Raw genomic sequence first — 19477 nt, forward strand, 5'->3', positions numbered from 1 at the left:
GTAAAGTCTCTGCACTGTTTCCTGGCAACTGCAGGGTCACAGAGAGGAAACCAGGAAGTGATCAGATTCACAGGAAAGAAAAATGGTAGAGGGATGTAAGTTACTTTACTAAAAAACGCACATGTCCTGTATGTGTCTGTGTGTGTGTGTGGCGCACACCTGGTTACATCTTCTTTGCTTCGCTAATCTGAGACTTCCTGTTGTGTCTATGGTGATAAGAAGAGGCTGCTGTAAAGTGACCAGTATTGCAGCGTCATGTGACTCCTGTATAGTACCAGTATAATAGCAGCTTCTCAAAGGTCACAGAGCGCACTCAGTAATGTTTCACATTCATCTCAGGGGGACAGTCTGTCTATTGTCGTCTATGTCCATGGGGCTCGCTGTAAATACAGAACAATGTATAAAAAAAAAATTACAGAAATCAGAAAATAAAAACTAATGAGAGAAAGAAACCTGTGTCCGGCTGTAATCTGTAAAGGAAATGTAGGCTAGACATTCCCTCTAAGGATGGCCTGCACTCAGGTCCGTGCTCCCCCATTAGATGTCCGTCACCCCATGGTTTTTATTAAGCAGATGTACAGAACAATAAAGCTTTACAGCAAAAGAATAGAGCGCTGTGTTACTCGCGCAGAAACATTACAATTTACTATCCGGGAATAAAGAAGGGACCGAGCCATAACACCGCGCTGCATCCGGAAGTAAGGAACCATAAAGAAGGGACCAAGCCGCTGCATCCGGGAGTAAGGAACCATGAAGAAGGGACCGAGCCGCTGCATCCGGGAGTAAGGAACCATAAAGAAGGGACCGAGCCATAACACCGCGCTGCATCCGGAAGTAAGGAACCATAAAGAAGGGACCAAGCCGCTGCATCCGGGAGTAAGGAACCATGAAGAAGGGACCAAGCCGTAACACCGCGCTGCATCCGGGAGTAGGAAACCATAAAGAAGGGATCGATCCATAACACCGCGCTGCATCCGGAAGTAAGGAACCATAAAGAAGGGACCAAGCCGTAACACCGCGCTGCATCCGGGAGTAGGAAACCATAAAGAAGGGATCGATCCATAACAACGCGCTGCATCCGGGAGTAAGGAACCATAAAGAAGGGACCGAGTCGCTGCATCCGGGAGTAAGGAACCATAAAGAAGGGACTGAGCCATAACACCGCGCTGCATCCGGGAGTAAGGAACCATAAAGAAGGGACTGAGCCGTAACACTGCGCTGCATCCGGGAGTAAGGAACCATGAAGAAGGGACCGAGCCGCTGCATCCGGGAGTAAGGAACCATAAAGAAGGGACCGAGCCGTAACACTGCGCTGCATCCGGGAGTAAGGAACCATAAAGAAGGGATCGAGCCATAACACCGCGCTGCATCCGGGAGTAAGGAACCATAAAGAAGGGACCGAGTCGCTGCATCCGGGAGTAAGGAACCATAAAGAAGGGACCGAGCCATAACACCGCGCTGCATCCGGGAGTAAGGAACCATAAAGAAGGGACTGAGCCATAACACCGCGCTGCATCCGGGAGTAAGGAACTATAAAGAAGGGACCGAGCCATAACACCGCGCTGCATCCGGGAGTAAGGAACCATAAAGAAGGGACCGAGTCGCTGCATCCGGGAGTAAGGAACCATAAAGAAGGGACCGAGCCATAACACCGCGCTGCATCCGGGAGTAAGGAACCATAAAGTAGGAACCAAGCCGTAACACCGCGCTGCATCCGGGAGTAAGGAACCATAAAGAAGGGACCGAGTCGCTGCATCCGGGAGTAAGGAACCATAAAGAAGGGACCGAGCCATAACACCGCGCTGCATCCGGGAGTAAGGAACCATAAAGAAGGGACTGAGCCGTAACACCGCGCTGCATCCGGGAGTAAGGAACCATAAAGAAGGGACTGAGCCATAACACCGCGCTGCATCCGGGAGTAAGGAACCATAAAGAAGGGACTGAGCCGTAACACCGCGCTGCATTTGGGAGAGGGAAACCATAAAGAAGGGATCGAGCCATAACACCGCGCTGCATCCGGGAGTAAGGAACCATAAAGAAGGGACCGAGTCGCTGCATCCGGGAGTAAGGAACCATAAAGAAGGGACTGAGCCGTAACACCGCGCTGCATTTGGGAGAGGGAAACCATAAAGAAGGGACCGACCCGTAACACCGCGCTGCATCCGGGAGTAAGGAACTATAAAAAAGGGACCGAGCCGTAACACTGCGCTGCATCCGGGAGTAAGGAACCATAAAGAAGGGACCGAGCCGTAACACCGCGTTGCATCCGGGAGTAAGGAACAATAAAGTAGGAACCAAGCCGTAACACCGCGCTGCATCCGGGAGTAAGGAACCATAAAGAAGGGACCGAGTCGCTGCATCCGGGAGTAAGGAACCATAAAGAAGGGACCGAGCCGTAACACTGCGCTGCATCCGGGAGTAAGGAACCATAAAGAAGGGACCAAGCCGTAACACTGTGCTGCATCCGGGAGTAAGGAACCATAAAGAAGGGACCGAGCCGTAACACCGCGCTGCATCCGGGAGAGGGAAACCATAAAGAAGGGACCAAGCCGTAACACCGCGCTGCATCCGGGAGTAAGGAACCATAAAGAAGGGACCGAGCCGTGACACCGCGCTGCATCCGGGAGTAAGGAACCATAAAGAAGGGACCGAGCCGTGACACCGCGCTGCATCCGGGAGAGGGAAACCATAAAGAAGGGACCAAGCCGTAACACCGCGCTGCATCCGGGAGTAAGGAACCATAAAGAAGGGACCGAGCCGTAACACTGCGCTGCATCCGGGAGTAAGGAACCATAAAGAAGGGACCGAGCCGTAACACTGCGCTGCTAGAGAACCGGCGTCTACATCACTGCAGGAGCGGCCGTTACTGGAGAATTACACCACAAACCCTGCACTTTCCTTTTCTGTGAAGAATTACAATTCTATACTAACAGATAGTATAATTGATACGGCGCTTAGTTCTATGGCTAAATGTAGCTCGCAGCTAGTGGATACGGTCTGGAGAAGGACCTGTTCCCTCCAGGTAGTAGAGTTTGTAAATAGTTAAACGTATGTATCCAGCGCCACTACTCTCACTCTGGTATCCAAATGACAAATAAGAGCAATACGGTAAATGAAACTTACTCAGTCTCGATGTAGAAGCTGGTACAATATCCTCTGTGTGATTATCCTCAGTTGGCTTATTTTAGTAGCAGTTGTGGCAGATGCGTGTAGCGATTCAGTCTATGGATTCTATGCCGGGAGCGCAATCTCAACTGGCTTCAGCGTTCCGTGTGCGTAGAGTGTGACGTCACAATAACTCACTACGGAGTCTCAAAGGGACCATCCAACGTTTCAGCGTGACTTACGCCTTCATCAGGGATGACGGCCCCCCCTTAGTTCTCTCCTTTTATCGATGTTGGTGGAACGCTTCTCATCAGACAGGTGATTTGCTATTCACATTCTGCGTTTTTTTCAGAGTTCTCTTTAGTGTTGCTAATAATCTTCTAATGTTACTGTTATGTGCTCTGCAATCCTGTTTGTTATTAATTTAGGAATGCAAAAAGTTCCATTTCTGCGTTCAGTCCGTTCGGGATGATGGTATTAAATTGAAAAATCATTTTAGTTTTAGCGCGTGACATCTGTTCAATGAATTCCCCCCCCCCTCCAGTGTCTATTTATTTTTTATCAACCCCCCAAACAATGTATTTTTGATTTCTCCTCCATGTTTCTCTGTGTAATGCTTTGATAGGGGGTGTCCTTTGAATTTCCTTTCTATATTGTATATATGTTCTTGTAGTCTTTTTTGTAGCATACGTTCTTCTCACAAGGACATTTGATGAAATAGATTACCCCTTTATCATTGCATGAAATATGTGTTTTTATCATGTGTGCGGTCTTTATTTTGTAGCTCGAAAATGAGGTTCTTTATTTTGCATTTCTGGCAGGCTTTACACTTCTTGCATGGATACAAACCCTGGGTTTTGTGGATGTAGTCATTTAAATTATTTTTAATTTTTGTGTCATATTTTACTGTTGGAGCAATCATATTTCCCACATTTTTTGCTTTTCTAAAGATGAATGTCGGCTTTTTGGGGATTTTTTTTCTCCTATAATTTTATCTCCTCTCAAGATGTCCCAATGATTTTTTATTATTTTTTTTAAAAACGTTACTGTGGATCGTATATGTGGTCGTTTTCCTCCTCCTTGTTTACTTGCTTTTTTCCTCCAGTAGTGTTTCTCTTTCTACCATACCTATCTCTCTGCATGTCATTTCCATATGCTCTCTATTGTATCCTTTGGCTAATAGCTTGTTTTGTAGTTTCGTGGCCTCCTCCTCCTCGTTGTCGTTTTTGTTCGTACAATTCCTTCTGAGTCTGTTGAGTTGTCCCTTCGGGATATTGGTAAGCCACAGAGGCAAATGGCAGCTCCTTCTGTCTATATAGCTATTGCTGTCTGTGGGTTTCGTGTATGTCTTGGTATGTAAACAGTTATTTCTAACATATATCGTTAGATCCAAAAAGTTTATTTCTTCTTTACTAAAATGTGGCGTGAAATTTAGATAAAATTCATTTTTATTGATTTGTTCTAAAAACATTAGTAAACTTTCTTCCCCTCCTTTCCAAATAAAAACAATATCGTCTATAAAACGGTACCATAGTAAGGGGTCGGCGATGAGCACTCCATTCGGATGTATGAAGTCATTCTCCCACTGTCCAACGTACAGGTTTGAATAACTTGGTGCGAATTTCGTGCCCATCGCCGTGCCCCATATCTGTTTGTAAAATTGTCCCTCATAAAAGAAATAATTATGGTGTAAAATAAATTATATACATTCTCCTAAAAACGTTATTTGGTCTTCTTCATAATTTCCTGATCTTCTCAAGATAAATTCAGTAGCTTCTCTTCCTTTCTCATGTTGTATAATTGTATATAGTGACATCACATCTAAAGTGCATAAAATGTAGTTACTTTCCCATTTTAATTGACTTATTTTTTGTAGTATGTGTTTTGTATCTTTCAGATACGTAGGAAGGGATTGTGCACATCCCTGTAGAAATTGATCTAGATACCCAGACAGGTTGGATGTCAAACTGTCTATCCCCGAGATAATGGGTCTCCCTGGGGGGTCGTTTAGTGACTTGTGGATTTTTGGCAGATAATAGAACGCTGGGGTTCTGGGATTTTGGTTCATAATGTATTCTCTTTTATTTTTTGAGATAATTCCTTTTTCTCTTCCTTTTTCTATAAGTGTGTTTAGTTCTTGTTTGTATTTGAGCGTTGGGTCTCCACTTAGTTTTTCATAGGTATTTTTATCTTCCAATATCCGTCGGCATTCTCCATGGTATTGTTCTTTATTCAAAATTACAATACTCCCTCCCTTGTCGGCAGGTCGTATGATTATATCATTATTTTCTTGTAAACTCTTGATTGCATTCTTCTCTTTTCTAGTTAAATTTTCATTTCTTTGTTTATCTGATATTTTGGTATTCCTTATTTCCCTAGTTATCATATATTCAAAAGTTTTTAAAGGTTCTGAGTGTTCATTTTGGGGGCAGAATTTAGATTTCCTTTTTAGGGAAGTGTGAGCATATGTCTCTTTACTCTCTGTTTTGGTCTGGATAGGGTTCTTGAGAAAAAACTTTTTAAGGGTGAGGTTTCTGATGAATTTCTTTACCCCTATATATGCATCGAATTTATTAAATCTGTCAGTTGGGGCATATTTTAGGCCCTTTTGTAGGAGTGATTGTTCATTTGGTTTTAGAGTGTAGTTGCTTAAGTTGAAGATTTTTTGTGTTTCTTTTTCTATGGTTTCTCTCTTTTTCTTTTGGCGAGTTTCCCTCCTCTGGTTCCTCTCTTGTGTTTTTTCTTGTTACCCTTCGAAAAAAATCTTTCTTTACTGTCTTTTTTTTTATTGTTCTTTTTGCTTTGCCCTGGGTGTTTGTAGCGTGTGTATGTTCATGATAATTCACATGTTTCCCTACTCTGCGTGGAGGTGTGATAGGGTTACTTATTAGTTCTGTTATTTCTTCCAACGATTGGTACCTATAAGTGGTGGGTATGTTTATTGTATCAGTTGTTCTAAAATCATGTATTGTTACTTGAGAATCATTCATAATGAAGACACCAGCACCTATATCCCCAAAAATATTGAAAGTCATATCTCCAGAAATTATAATAAGAAGAAAACCAACACAAAAATATGAATGATTCTCAAGTAACAATACATGATTTTAGAACAACTGATACAATAAACATACCCACCACTTATAGGTACCAATCGTACTAATAAGTAACCCTATCACACCTCCACGCAGAGTAGGGAAACATGTGAATTATCATGAACATACACACGCTACAAACACCCAGGGCAAAGCAAAAAGAACAATAAAAAAAAGACAGTAAAGAAAGATTTTTTTCGAAGGGTAACAAGAAAAAACACAGGAGAGGAACCAGAGGAGGGAAACTCGCCAAAAGAAAAAGAGAGAAACCATTAGAAAAAGAAACACAAAAAATCTTCAACTTAAGCAACTACACTCTAAAACCAAATGAACAATCACTCCTACAAAAGGGCCTAAAATATGCCCCAACTGACAGATTTAATAAATTCGATGCATATATAGGGGTAAAGAAATTCATCAGAAACCTCACCCTTAAAAAGTTTTTTCTCAAGAACCCTATCCAGACCAAAACAGAGAGTAAAGAGACATATGCTCACACTTCCCTAAAAAGGAAATCTAAATTCTGCCCCCAAAATGAACACTCAGAACCTTTAAAAACTTTTGAATATATGATAACTAGGGAAATAAGGAATACCAAAATATCAGATAAACAAAGAAATGAAAATTTAACTAGAAAAGAGAAGAATGCAATCAAGAGTTTACAAGAAAATAATGATATAATCATACGACCTGCCGACAAGGGAGGGAGTATTGTAATTTTGAATAAAGAACAATACCATGGAGAATGCCGACGGATATTGGAAGATAAAAATACCTATGAAAAACTAAGTGGAGACCCAACGCTCAAATACAAACAAGAACTAAACACACTTATAGAAAAAGGAAGAGAAAAAGGAATTATCTCAAAAAATAAAAGAGAATACATTATGAACCAAAATCCCAGAACCCCAGCGTTCTATTATCTGCCAAAAATCCACAAGTCACTAAACGACCCCCCAGGGAGACCCATTATCTCGGGGATAGACAGTTTGACATCCAACCTGTCTGGGTATCTAGATCAATTTCTACAGGGATGTGCACAATCCCTTCCTACGTATCTGAAAGATACAAAACACATACTACAAAAAATAAGTCAATTAAAATGGGAAAGTAACTACATTTTATGCACTTTAGATGTGATGTCACTATATACAATTATACAACATGAGAAAGGAAGAGAAGCTACTGAATTTTTCTTGAGAAGATCAGGAAATTATGAAGAAGACCAAATAACGTTTTTAGGAGAATGTATATAATTTATTTTACACCATAATTATTTCTTTTATGAGGGACAATTTTACAAACAGATATGGGCACGGCGATGGGCACGAAATTCGCACCAAGTTATTCAAACCTGTACGTTGGACAGTGGGAGAATGACTTCATACATCCGAATGGAGTGCTCATCGCCGACCCCTTACTATGGTACCGTTTTATAGACGATATTGTTTTTATTTGGAAAGGAGGGGAAGAAAGTTTACTAATGTTTTTAGAACAAATCAATAAAAATGAATTTTATCTAAATTTCACGCCACATTTTAGTAAAGAAGAAATAAACTTTTTGGATCTAACGATATATGTTAGAAATAACTGTTTACATACCAAGACATACACGAAACCCACAGACAGCAATAGCTATATAGACAGAAGGAGCTGCCATTTGCCTCTGTGGCTTACCAATATCCCGAAGGGACAACTCAACAGACTCAGAAGGAATTGTACGAACAAAAACGACAACGAGGAGGAGGAGGCCACGAAACTACAAAACAAGCTATTAGCCAAAGGATACAATAGAGAGCATATGGAAATGACATGCAGAGAGATAGGTATGGTAGAAAGAGAAACACTACTGGAGGAAAAAAGCAAGTAAACAAGGAGGAGGAAAACGACCTAATAAAAGTACCTATCATAACCACATATATACGATCCACAGTAACGTTTTTTTAAAAATAATAAAAAAACATTGGAACATCTTGAGAGGAGATAAAATTCTAGGAGAAAAAATCCCCAAAAAGCCGACATTCATCTTTAGAAAAGCAAAAAATGTGGGAAATATGATTGCTCCAACAGTAAAATATGACACAAAAATTAAAAATAATTTAAATGACTACATCCACAAAACCCAGGGTTTTTATCCCTGATCCCTTCATCCCTGATGAAGGCGTAAGTCACGCTGAAACGTTGGATGGTCCCTTTGAGACTCCGTAGTGAGTTATTGTGACGTCACACTCTACGCACACGGAACGCTGAAGCCGGTTGAGATTGCGCTACCGGCCAGAGCGCGCTCCCGGCATAGAATCCATAGACTGAATCGCTACACGCATCTGCCACAACTGCTACTAAAATAAGCCAACTGAGGATAATCACACAGAGGATATTGTACCAGCTTCTACATCGAGACTGAGTAAGTTTCATTTACCGTATTGCTCTTATTTGTCATTTGGATACCAGAGTGAGAGTAGTGGCGCTGGATACATACGTTTAACTATTTACAAGAATTACAATTCGTTCAAAATTGACCACTTGATTAACTAGCGCGAGGCAAGCAGGCAGCCTTGGCGGGCGATGATCTATCCACCGCATGGCGATGGCTTTACAGGGATTGCCTCGTCCATATACCTATATGGTGCGGCCATTTTCCTCATCCATGATGCCCAGTATGTACCTACAAAGCACCTCTAGTAGAAACAGCCACTCAACAGAGTCAAAGGCCTTGGTCGGGTCCAGCGAGGCCCAATCCTCACCTCGAAGAACTCCAAGTTGAGTAATAATCTGTGAATGGCGCAAGTTGTCGGAGGTGCTCCTGCCATACACAAATCCTGATTGGTCTGTATGTATTAGGTGGGGATAATTTTGTTCAGGCGCTGAGCCAAGACTTTAGTGAGGGGTTTGTAATCAGAGTCAACCAATGAGATTGGGCAGTATGAGCCGTAATCCAAAGGTTCTTTGGGACTGGTAACAGGCACGGGGATCGGTAACGAGTGTTGATCGAACTGTTCGAGAAAAGTTAGGTTTGAGTCGAACATCTCGATTTTCACGAACCGAACATTTTACTGTTCGTTCACATTAGCGTTCGAGCGCCTTTTTTGCCAGCCAATTAGTGCAGAGCACATAGAAGTGTCAGAAACATCATTTCCCTTACGTCCCATTGGCATCACAACATATGGGGTATATTCGCCCCTGCGAGCCCCTGGGACAAAGGAATATTTAATGAAAATAATGAATAAATCTTTAATCCCCTCCTCCAGGTGGTATAAATAGGCTCCACCTCCACCAGATATCAGTCTTTTTTTGCTTCACATCTGTAGCCCTAGGGGACTTTGTCCCTCCACCTCACATTGTGTAATTACCTGTTGGACCAGGTTCTATTTCAGGTTTTGCAGCACGGTTACCGCAGGATCCGGTGCCAGGTAGTATGTGGGTCTAGGTTTTCTCTTTCTTAGTCCTTTTTGTTATTTGTTTGTTTTTCTTAGGCTCGGGGAACGCTTTTCGCGTGTCTCCCGAGCCGCCGATGTAACTTCCGGTTTCCGGACTGTGGAACGCATTGTGCGTTCCACCTTGTGGCGTCAGCATGACGTCACTTCCGGAAGTTCGGGATCTGGCCGCGCTGCGCGAGCGCACGCTTCTGACATGCCGGAGCATGGAGCATTTAAGAGGAGCAGGAGGTGAGTAGTTCTCTCCTGCTGACTGGAGGTTCTGGTCTGAGACTTGTTGTATCGTTGATTAGGATTCTCTTCTATCTCCTACACCTGTAAGTAGTATATTGCTGCCACCCTGTGGCAGGTTTTAGCATTACACTAGCTTGGCTAGTGCTGTTTTGCAGATATATAAATTTCTTAGATTACTGGCATAGTAATATGGTTTATTTTTCCAGATGTCTGATATGGAAACCAGCCTAGCGGGCAAAAAAGCTACCAAGAGGAAGCATTTCACCTGTGCTGAGTGTGAAACCCCATTACTGGATGGCTATGAATACCGTACGACGATCATCTGATTCAGATAAGAGTTGTTTCTTCTTCAAAGATATTTATGTATGCCTATAAGTTTTCAGTACGCTGTGCTTCTTGTCGACCTAAACCTAATGAGGAACCTGATGTGCAGGATGTGGTGATATGGGTCAAGGACTATGTGCAAAAAACACTAGCGGCTAATGAGTCATCCTCTTTGTCTGAATCCTCTTCTACTTCTGAAGATGAAAAAGAACTGTTTAAGGGTTATTTTACAGCCGATAGAATCTACAAGCTTCGTAAAGCTGTTCAGGCTGAAATACACCCTGAGGAATTAGAAGAGGATAAGGGCTCGTCCTCCTGTAAAAAGCCTAGGGCTTTTTCTGTAGGAGAGACTTCGTTATCAATGTTACAGGCAGAATGGAAAAAAACGGAAAAGGCTTCGGTTCTGAGCAAGAGGTTCAAGACCTTATATGTTCTTAAAGAAGAACAATGTAAGGATTGGATTGAGCCTCCTAAGGTGGACACGGCCATAGCTAAGCTATTTAAGCGTACGGTGCTGCCTGCTGAGGATGGATCCAATGGATAGAAGAGTAGAGGTAGCTCTAAAGAGATCTTATACAGCAGCGGCGGCCCAAGGGGGGGGCAGTCTCCATATCTTAATTCGAGGTTTCTAGAAGCCTACGAAGATGGCTGGCCAAGATCCAAGAGAATTTGGAGTATGGAGCGAGCAGGGACAAGGTCCTTCGCTCCTTCAAGAAGGTCAATATGGCCATAGACTTCCTCTGCGATGCTGCATCTCAGGGAACCAGATTTGCATCTAAAACTATGGCGCTTTCGACCGTGGGATGAAGAGCGCTATGGCTGAAACCCTGGTTTGGAGATGCTAATTCAAAATTCCAACTATGTAACATGGAGTTTCAGCCAGGCAGACTGTTTGGCACAGAACTGGATAAACTGATGGAAGAGATGTCCGACAAGAAGGGGAAGTCGCTACCCCTTTCCCATAAAAGTCGCGACTCCTTTCGTAGAGCAAGATTGCCTCAGCGAGGCAAGGGGAGATATCAATACAGAGGAAGAGGACGAATTATTCCAGAAGAAATCCCGGGAAACAGCAGAATAAGGACACCAAGAAGCCAGACTTCTGACGCCAGAAGCATCCCGGTAGGGGGGCGTCTGAGTTTGTTTCTTCCCGCATGGGAAAAATTAATAAACGATCACTGGGTGTTAAACATTATTCCAGATGGTTATGTCTTTCATTTATCACCTCTTCCTCCCCCAAGGTTTCTTCTATGAAGAAATCTAAGACCAGAGAAACATGTGGTCTTAGAGGAGGAGATTCTTCACCTCCTATCTATAGAAGCTCTAGAGGATGTTCCCCTGTCTGAGGTCGGTCAGGGAGTTTACTCCCCAGTGTTTCTCGTGCCGAAGCCATCCAGAAAGTGGAGGCTTGTTATAGATTTGCGATATCTAAACAGATTTATCATAAAGAAGAGATTTCGCATGGAAAACATAAAGTCCATAAAGTCGATCCTCCAGGAGGGAGATTTCATGGTAACGATAGATCTGCAGGACGCTTATCTTTATATTCCGATTCTGAAGGCTCACAGGAGATTTCTTAGAATCTCTATCCAACTCCAGGGGAAGGTAAGACACTTACAGTTCAAAGTTCTTCCTTTCGGGATAACCTCAGCACCCTTTGTCTTTACAACGGTTGTGTCAGCCATGATGGTTCTGTTCTGATTACAAGGGATAAAAATTATCCCTTACCTGGACGATTGGTTGATTATGACTCAGACTCAGGATCTTCTGAGAGTTCAGTTGAGCTATGTCCAGGACATACTTCAACAGTTGGGTTGGCTTATCAACCTAGAGAAATCGGACCTAATTCCATCCAGAACCAAGATCTTTCTAGGATTCCTAATAGATTCTGCTCAGATGAGGTTGTTCCTCTCAACTCCAAGACTGGCACGCATCCAAGCGGGAGCTCAATTCCTTATTCCTCCTCGTTAAGTATCTATAAGAACTTTAATGCGATTCCTGGGTCTCCTTGCGTCAGCAGCAGATGCAGTGCCATGGGCATTATGGCACATGAGATTTCTTCAGAGAGAGACACTATCAGTTTGGAATCGAAGACTAGAGGATTTGGATGCGATGCACGTCCTGTCTACACAGACAAGAAAGTCCCTAATGTGGTGGAGACAAGTCAAACATGGAGTTTCAATTTTAGAACCACATTGGGTAACCATCACGACGGATGCTTCAGGAACAGGTTGGGGAGCTTATCTGTCAGAGAATAGAACTGCCGGAACATGGAATCGACAGGAGTCCGCCTTCCCTCCAATGTGAGGGATTTATCTAGCTCTACTTCATTTTTTACCACTCATTTTTCACAGAGCAGTCAGAATCCGGATGGACAACATGGCCTGTGTTGCCTACATAAATAAACAGGGAGGTACCAGATCTCCAGCTCTTCTCAAAGAAGTAGAGAAGATTTTCTGTTGGGCAGAAACCAGAGTAAACAGATTGTCCGCGATTCATATCCGAGGCATCCACAATACCTTGGCAGATCGACTGAGTCGAGGCCTGACTGTTCCGGGGGAATGGTCTATCTCAAGGAGAGTGTTCATTCAGTTAACCCAGAGATGGGGGGTTCCTCAGATATACCTTATGGCATCAGCAAGCAATGCCAAACTGAGGAATTTCTGTTCCCTTTACAGGGCAGACAATCCCACGGTAGTGGACTCAATGACAATACCATGGACATACCAGCTGGCGTATATCTTTCCGCCCATAGCCATGATTCCCAGAGTTCTGACGAAGATCAAGCTAGCTCAGGCGTCAGTAATAATAATAATAACTCCCTTCTGGCCGAAGAGGTCATGGTTTACCCTGCTCATGAATATGAACAAGGGGGAGTTTTGGAAGTTACCCCTGCAACCGGATCTGATATCTCAAGGACAACACCTATGCAGGGATCTAACCAGCCTCAGCTTAACAGCTTGGAGGCTGAGAGGACCGTATTGAATTCTGAATTCTCTGAGAAGGTACTGCTAACCCTTTCTCATGCTCGTAGTAATGACACAAATAAATCTTATTCACGTATTTAGAGGATCTTTCAAGTCTGGTGCGCTGGCAGAGGTATGGATCCACTGAAACCTTCCACTCCACAGTAATTGGAATTTCTACAGGAAGGGTTTGATAAAGGACTGAAGCCTAGGTCCATCAAGGTACAGATAGCAGCCCTCTCTGCCCACCTAAACTTACATTTATTCCAGATAATCGAGGTTAAGAACTTTGTCAAGGCCATAACCAGATTAATCTGGCCTAATCTGGTAACACAAGTAGACACTTGGGACTTGTTCTGAGGCGTTTATGTCTTCCTCCATTCGAGCCTTTGGAAGAAGTGGACTTCAAATTTCTCACCTTTAAGGTTTCCTTTCTATTAGCAATTACCTCTGCCAAGAGAGTTGGTGAACTTCAAGCCCTCGGCTCCGCTCCTCCATACGTGATTTTTTTCCCAGGATAAGGTTATCCTGAGATTCCTCCCAGGATTTTTTCCTAAAGTGGCATCATTTTCCAATATCAACCAGCAGGTGGTGTTGCCTATTTTTTCGCCTACTGGCTCATCTCAAGAGGACTTGGATCTGTCTCTATTGGACGTTTCTGGAGCAATCAGAGTGTATCTAGAAAGAGTAAGGGATTTACGTAAAGAGGAAAATTTTTTCGTCTTGTTTGCAGGAAGAAATAGAGGGAAGAAGGCTTCAAAACCTTCAATTTCCAGATGGATTTCTTATACCATTGCCCACGGCCGGACTGGCCATAGGGTAAGTCTGGCAAATGCCAGAGGGGGCGGCCCTTTGGTGGGCCGGTCCGGCCCTGTCTGTGCCCGTCTATATTCTCTGTCAAAGCATTTGCGCAAAATCGTGGTAAAATTACCGCGATTTTGTGCAAATGCAGCAGCCTGCAATAATGTATATAAGGGGCCATAGCTGATTCCCCTGCTCAGAGGCCATAGGGGGATCATTCAGGGTCTTTATCTCCCTGCAAGGACCTGATGACATCATGAGGAGGGGGCGGGTCACCTCAGGTCCTTGCAGGTCCCCCCCCCCCCCCCCCCCCGTCTATGGTAGATGCTATTTCCAAGTGGGCTAAAGGCCCTGTGATGTCATCATGCCCATGTGACCAGACTCCTGTGTGGGAGGAGCTAATCTCAGTCTGCAGTTCCCGGGCATTCTACTTCGTCTAGAGGCAGCACAGATGGGAATTGGGTTCCTCCCACTTTCTCCTAGGACCGCCCACCTAAAAAAAACCTGAACACAGGTTAACCAATCACAACATAGCATGCATGACAAGAGAGCATCCGTCCCAACAGGACACTGTGTTTTTTTCTGTCCTCCTATTTCGGGAGGGCAGGTGAGGTTTGTATCTCACCTGCCTGCCCACCTTTTGGGTGATTAATGTTGTTTTTTTCTTCTTTTATCTTACAGGGTGGCCAATGTGGGAAACCCTGGCCAGAGCATCTACTGCTAAGGCAGTATATTGAAGGGTAGCCATGCCATTTTAGAATGCTCTGGCATGATATATGGCCCCTTTTAAGGCATCGGTCAGTGTGCTTTCCTGGCTAAGTTGCTAATGCGGACTGCAGGGCAATCCTTCCTAGGTGGACCTATGCCCTGCCATATTGGTGAGTCTGCACAATACTCTATCCCTCCATGTTATGAGGCATGTGGTCTGAGTACCTGGACATGTTGCTTGTCCCAGTAGGCGCCTTGTTCGATGGGTGGATTGGTGTCTGCTCGGCATCTGCAGCACTTCTGGATGCTCCTGTGTTCGCCGGCGTGCGTTCCAACCGGCGGCCATCTTATTTCCGGTTTGCGGTTCACGGACCGGAAGTGCGTCACAGGGCCTAGTTTGCAGGCCGGAGAGACGCGCCGCGGGTATTCAGCACATCTGGGGGATCGGACCAGGTAAGTGGAGCCGCCTCCAGCTGTCCCTGCAGCCGAGTAGCGTGCCTGCGGTCTGGAGGGGTGATTTAGGCAGATGCGTTCCACTCGGAGCTTCCGGTCCGGCGTGCGTTCCACAGACCGGAAGTTAGAGGGAGCGTGCGCTTGCACAGTGCACGCCCCCTTCAGAGCTCATTTAGGCACAAGGGAGCCGGCATAGAGCACCTCTGATGCGAGGCAGCCGGACTCCCTGCTAGTTAAGGTATTGGGGGACAGACTGGGTGTGCTGGGGACTGTGTTTACCTCCTTCTGGTCAAAAAGAGGTCAATATATATATATATATGTTGCAGATGTCAAGCCATTCATCTGCAAGCAAAAGGAGGAGCAAGGCAAAGCATAGACTCTGTGAACTCTGTGAACAGCCCCTGCCAGATGAGTCACCTACATCCACCTGTGATCAATGCATTATTAGGGAAGCAGAGAGGAGAAAGCAAAACAAAAAAGGATTGTGTGTGTCATGCCTGAGGCGTCTACCTTATGATTCTACATCCAATGTATGTGCCTCCTGTACTCCCCAGGATGAAACCTCTGCTTTTCTGACTGAAGCAAAGTCTTTCTTTACATGGTTTAAGACTCATATGCCATCTACCTCTGCTGTGGCTGCGCAGCCCCCAGCCAGTGCTTCTGCCTCTACTTCAGGGCAAAAGAGAAAGAGTAAGACTCAGGAAGTAGAGAAGCCAGAATCTGCCAGCAGTTCTGAGTCCAGCGATGATTCTGACCCAGAGTCTGAGTCGGAAGAACCTATATCTGAGGATTACTATTTATTTAAAAAAGAGAATGCTGACAAGCTCATAAAAGCAGTAAAGAGCATTATTGAAGTGAAAAAAAGACAAGTCCTCTAACCAAGACAAAGAAAGTTTGTATTACTTTCCTCGTAAGAAGTCCACTGTCCTCTCTGGACATCATGTATTAAAGACTATTATGGAGAGGGAGTGGAAAAGGCCGGATAAACGACTGGAATTGGGCTCTAGATTCAGAATGGTGTACCGTCTAGATCCTACGGAGTCTGAAGCTTGGGAAAATCCAGGTCAGATAGATCCTGCAGTTGCGAAGCTATCAAAAGCTATTCTGCTCCCTTCAGACGAATCTTTGCTGCTACGAGATGCCAGCGACAGAAAAACAGATGTATTACTGAGGAGAGCCTACCGTAATTCGGCAGATCTAAGTAAGGCAGCCCTTTCTGCAGTACCAGTATCCAGGGCCATGAGAGTCTGGCTAAGTAGGCTAAGTAGAGACATAGAGGACGGTGTCCCTAGAGAAGACTTACTGGAACAAGTTAATGGAATTAAAATGGCAGCTGATTACCTGTGCGACTTCCCGGTCGATGTTGTAAAAATTTCAGCGAAGAATCTGGCACTGTTGAATTCCACACGTAGATCTGTCTGGTTGAAGCCGTGGAAAGGCGAAGTTTCATCAAAGAAAAACTTTTGCTCCCTTCCTTTTGAACCTGGGCATCTGATAGGGGCCCAATTAGAAAAGATTCTAGAAAAGACAAAACGTGGAAAGGGGCTGGCGTTTCCACAAGAAGAGAAGAAGAAGCCTTACAGATACTTTAAGGCAAAAGGCAGAAATAGTTTTCGTCGCAGACCCTATACCAGTAGCAACACAAGACGCACGCAAAGAGGTAATCAAGACCGTAAGCCCAAGCAGGGTAAAGGTCCACAGCCAAAGACTGAGTTCTGACGCCAGGCCTCCTCCCTCCCAGCCAGTCGGGGCAAGGCTTACAGACTTCTTGTCAACCTGGCAGCAGATCACGACAGACGGTTGGGTGCTCAGCATCATACAAAACGGCTACAAAATAAATTTTGCAGAAAGACCAAGAGAAAGGTTTCTGATAAACAGACCAAAAGATCACGTAGTGCCTACACTCCTCCAGGAATTTCTGGTCAAGCAAGCGCTAGAACTTGTTCCAGAAGCAGAGAAAGGAAAAGGCGTATATTCTCACCTGTTCCCAGTCCCCAAACCAGGGGGAAAGTGGCGCTTGATTATAGACCTCCGCTATGTGAATCGTTTTGTAAGAAAAGAAAAGTTTCGCATGGAGACAATAAGAGCGGTCACAGCTCTGATTCAGCAGGAGGATTTGATGGTCTCATTAGATCTCATGGATGCGTACCTGCATATACCAATACATCCTTGGTCCAGAAGGTTTCTCAGAGTGGCGATTCAGATGGGAGAAGAAGTCCTTCATTATCAATTTCGAGCCCTACCTTTCGGTCTTACATCATCGCCAAGAGTGTTTACAAAAGTGGCAATAGTACTGGTAGCACATCTTCGCCTACAAGGAGTGCAATTAGTGCCCTATCTAGACGATTGGCTGCTCATTGCGTCATCACAAGACCTCCTACTACATCACCTCCAGCGCACTATGCACTTGCTAGAAGATGCCGGCTTCATAATAAATTTTAAAAAAGTCAGATCTCCAGCCTGCTCCAGTGAAAAGGTTTTTAGGCCTACTAGTGGATGCGACACAGATGAGACTGTTTCTTCCACCAGACAAGATCGCTGTCATTCAAGACAAAGTACGTCATCTGATAAAGACTCCTTCTGTTTCTATTCGCCAGGCCATGAGGGTTCTAGGTCTTTTTACAGCAGCCATAGATGCAGTCCCGTGGGCGAAAGCGCACTTGAGAGGACTTCAGAAAGAGATCCTCACAACCTGGGACAGGAGCACAACATCTTTGAACTCCCTACTCAGCATATCACCTCAAACGAAGAAGGATCTGAGGTGGTGGTTGAAGACTCCCAATTTGACAAGAGGGAACAGTTTTTAGTTAATGGAATCCTCAGTACTAACCACGGACGCTTCCAAGACAGGATGGGGGGCACATCTGGGGGACCTCTGGGTCCAGGGAAGATGGTCCACGTCAGAGTCACAACTCTCGTCCAACTGGAGAGAAATGAAGGCGGTACATTTAGCTCTGCTCCATTTTGCACAGATACTGAGAGGGAGATCAGTCCTGGTGCAATCAGACAACTCCGTGACGGTCTATTATATCAACAAACAGGGTGGCACCAGGAGCCCGTCCCTAGAGAGGGAGTGCAGATCGTTGATGTTGTGGGCAGAGATGAACTTAACCAGCATAGCAGCAATTCACATCAAGGGAACAGAGAACATCCAAGCAGACCTGCTGAGCCGCAGGAGGTTGAACGCGAACGATTGGGTCCTGAAGCAGGAATACTTCAGGCAGATAACAGAGAGATGGGGAATGCCCGACTGGGACCTGATGGCAACCAGGAAGAATCGCAGGTTGGCCAAGTTCGCATCACTGAATCCAGCGGACAGACCTCATATTCTAGATGCCTTCTCAGTGAGCTGGAAACACAAGTTTGTCTACCTCTTTCCCCCAACAGCAATAATCGAGAGAGTGCTGAGGAAGATAATGAAAGACAGACCAAGAGCAATACTGTTGGCACCATTCTGGCCTCGGAGACCATGGTTTCCGCTTCTTCTTCGCCTGTCCGGGGGCGAGTATTGGACATTTCCTCTCCACAGAGATCTGCTTTCGCAGAACGACCTTCTTCATCCTCATCTGGAGCACCTACACCTTACGGTTTGGATTTTGAACGGTCAAAGTACAGGTTAAAAGGGTTTTCTGATAAAGTCATTGACACACTACTGGCTGCTAGGAAAGAATCCACTAATAAGTTGTATGCTAGATTGTGGAAGAAGTTTGTGACCTGGAGACAGCAGAATAACTTTACAGAAGTATCATTACCTGCAGTCTTACAATTCCTTCAAGACGGCTTTCAGAAGGGTTTAAAAGCGAACACTTTAAGAGTGCACATGACTGCAATCAACTCTTATACAGATGGATTATATGCGGGAGACCCCATAATAGTAAGGTTCTTCAAAGCCTTACGTAATCTGAGACCAGTGATAAAACCACCAATCTCCTCTTGGGACTTACCGATGGTCTTACAGACATTATTAGATTCTCCATTTGAGCCTCTGGAACAGGCAGAGCTGAAATGGCTTACTCTCAAAGTAAGTTTTCTAGTAGCCATAACATCGGCGAAGAGGCTTGGAGAGTTACAGGCATTGTCTTCAAAAGACCCATTCATAAAGTTTGTGCCAGAAGGCGTACTATTAAGAACAGTACCATGGTTTATCCCGAAGGTCGCCTCAGTACAGAATATTAATAGAGAAATTCTTCTTCAAACATTCCTGCCTGATCCAGCTAATGAAGAGGAATCCAGACTGAAATTGCTGGATGTTGGAAGAGCCTTAGCCTGCTATCTTCATAGAGTGGAAGACTTCAGAAGAGAAGAGAACCTTTTTCTCCAGTTTTCAGGAGCTAATAAGGGGAGAAAAGCCTCAAAAGAC

The 19477-nt window shown here is 44.6% G+C and overlaps 1 protein-coding gene across 1 annotated transcript in view; it reads left to right on the forward strand.

The window, feature by feature from the left end:
• LOC138797178 (zinc finger protein 300-like) overlaps positions 1-19477 on the forward strand; it is an 898668-nt gene that overhangs the window by 13979 nt on the left and 865212 nt on the right. The gene's annotated exons all lie outside the window — the stretch shown is intronic.

Source organism: Dendropsophus ebraccatus, chromosome 7 (genome assembly GCF_027789765.1).
Source record: "Dendropsophus ebraccatus isolate aDenEbr1 chromosome 7, aDenEbr1.pat, whole genome shotgun sequence".
NCBI lineage: Eukaryota > Metazoa > Chordata > Amphibia > Anura > Hylidae > Dendropsophus > Dendropsophus ebraccatus.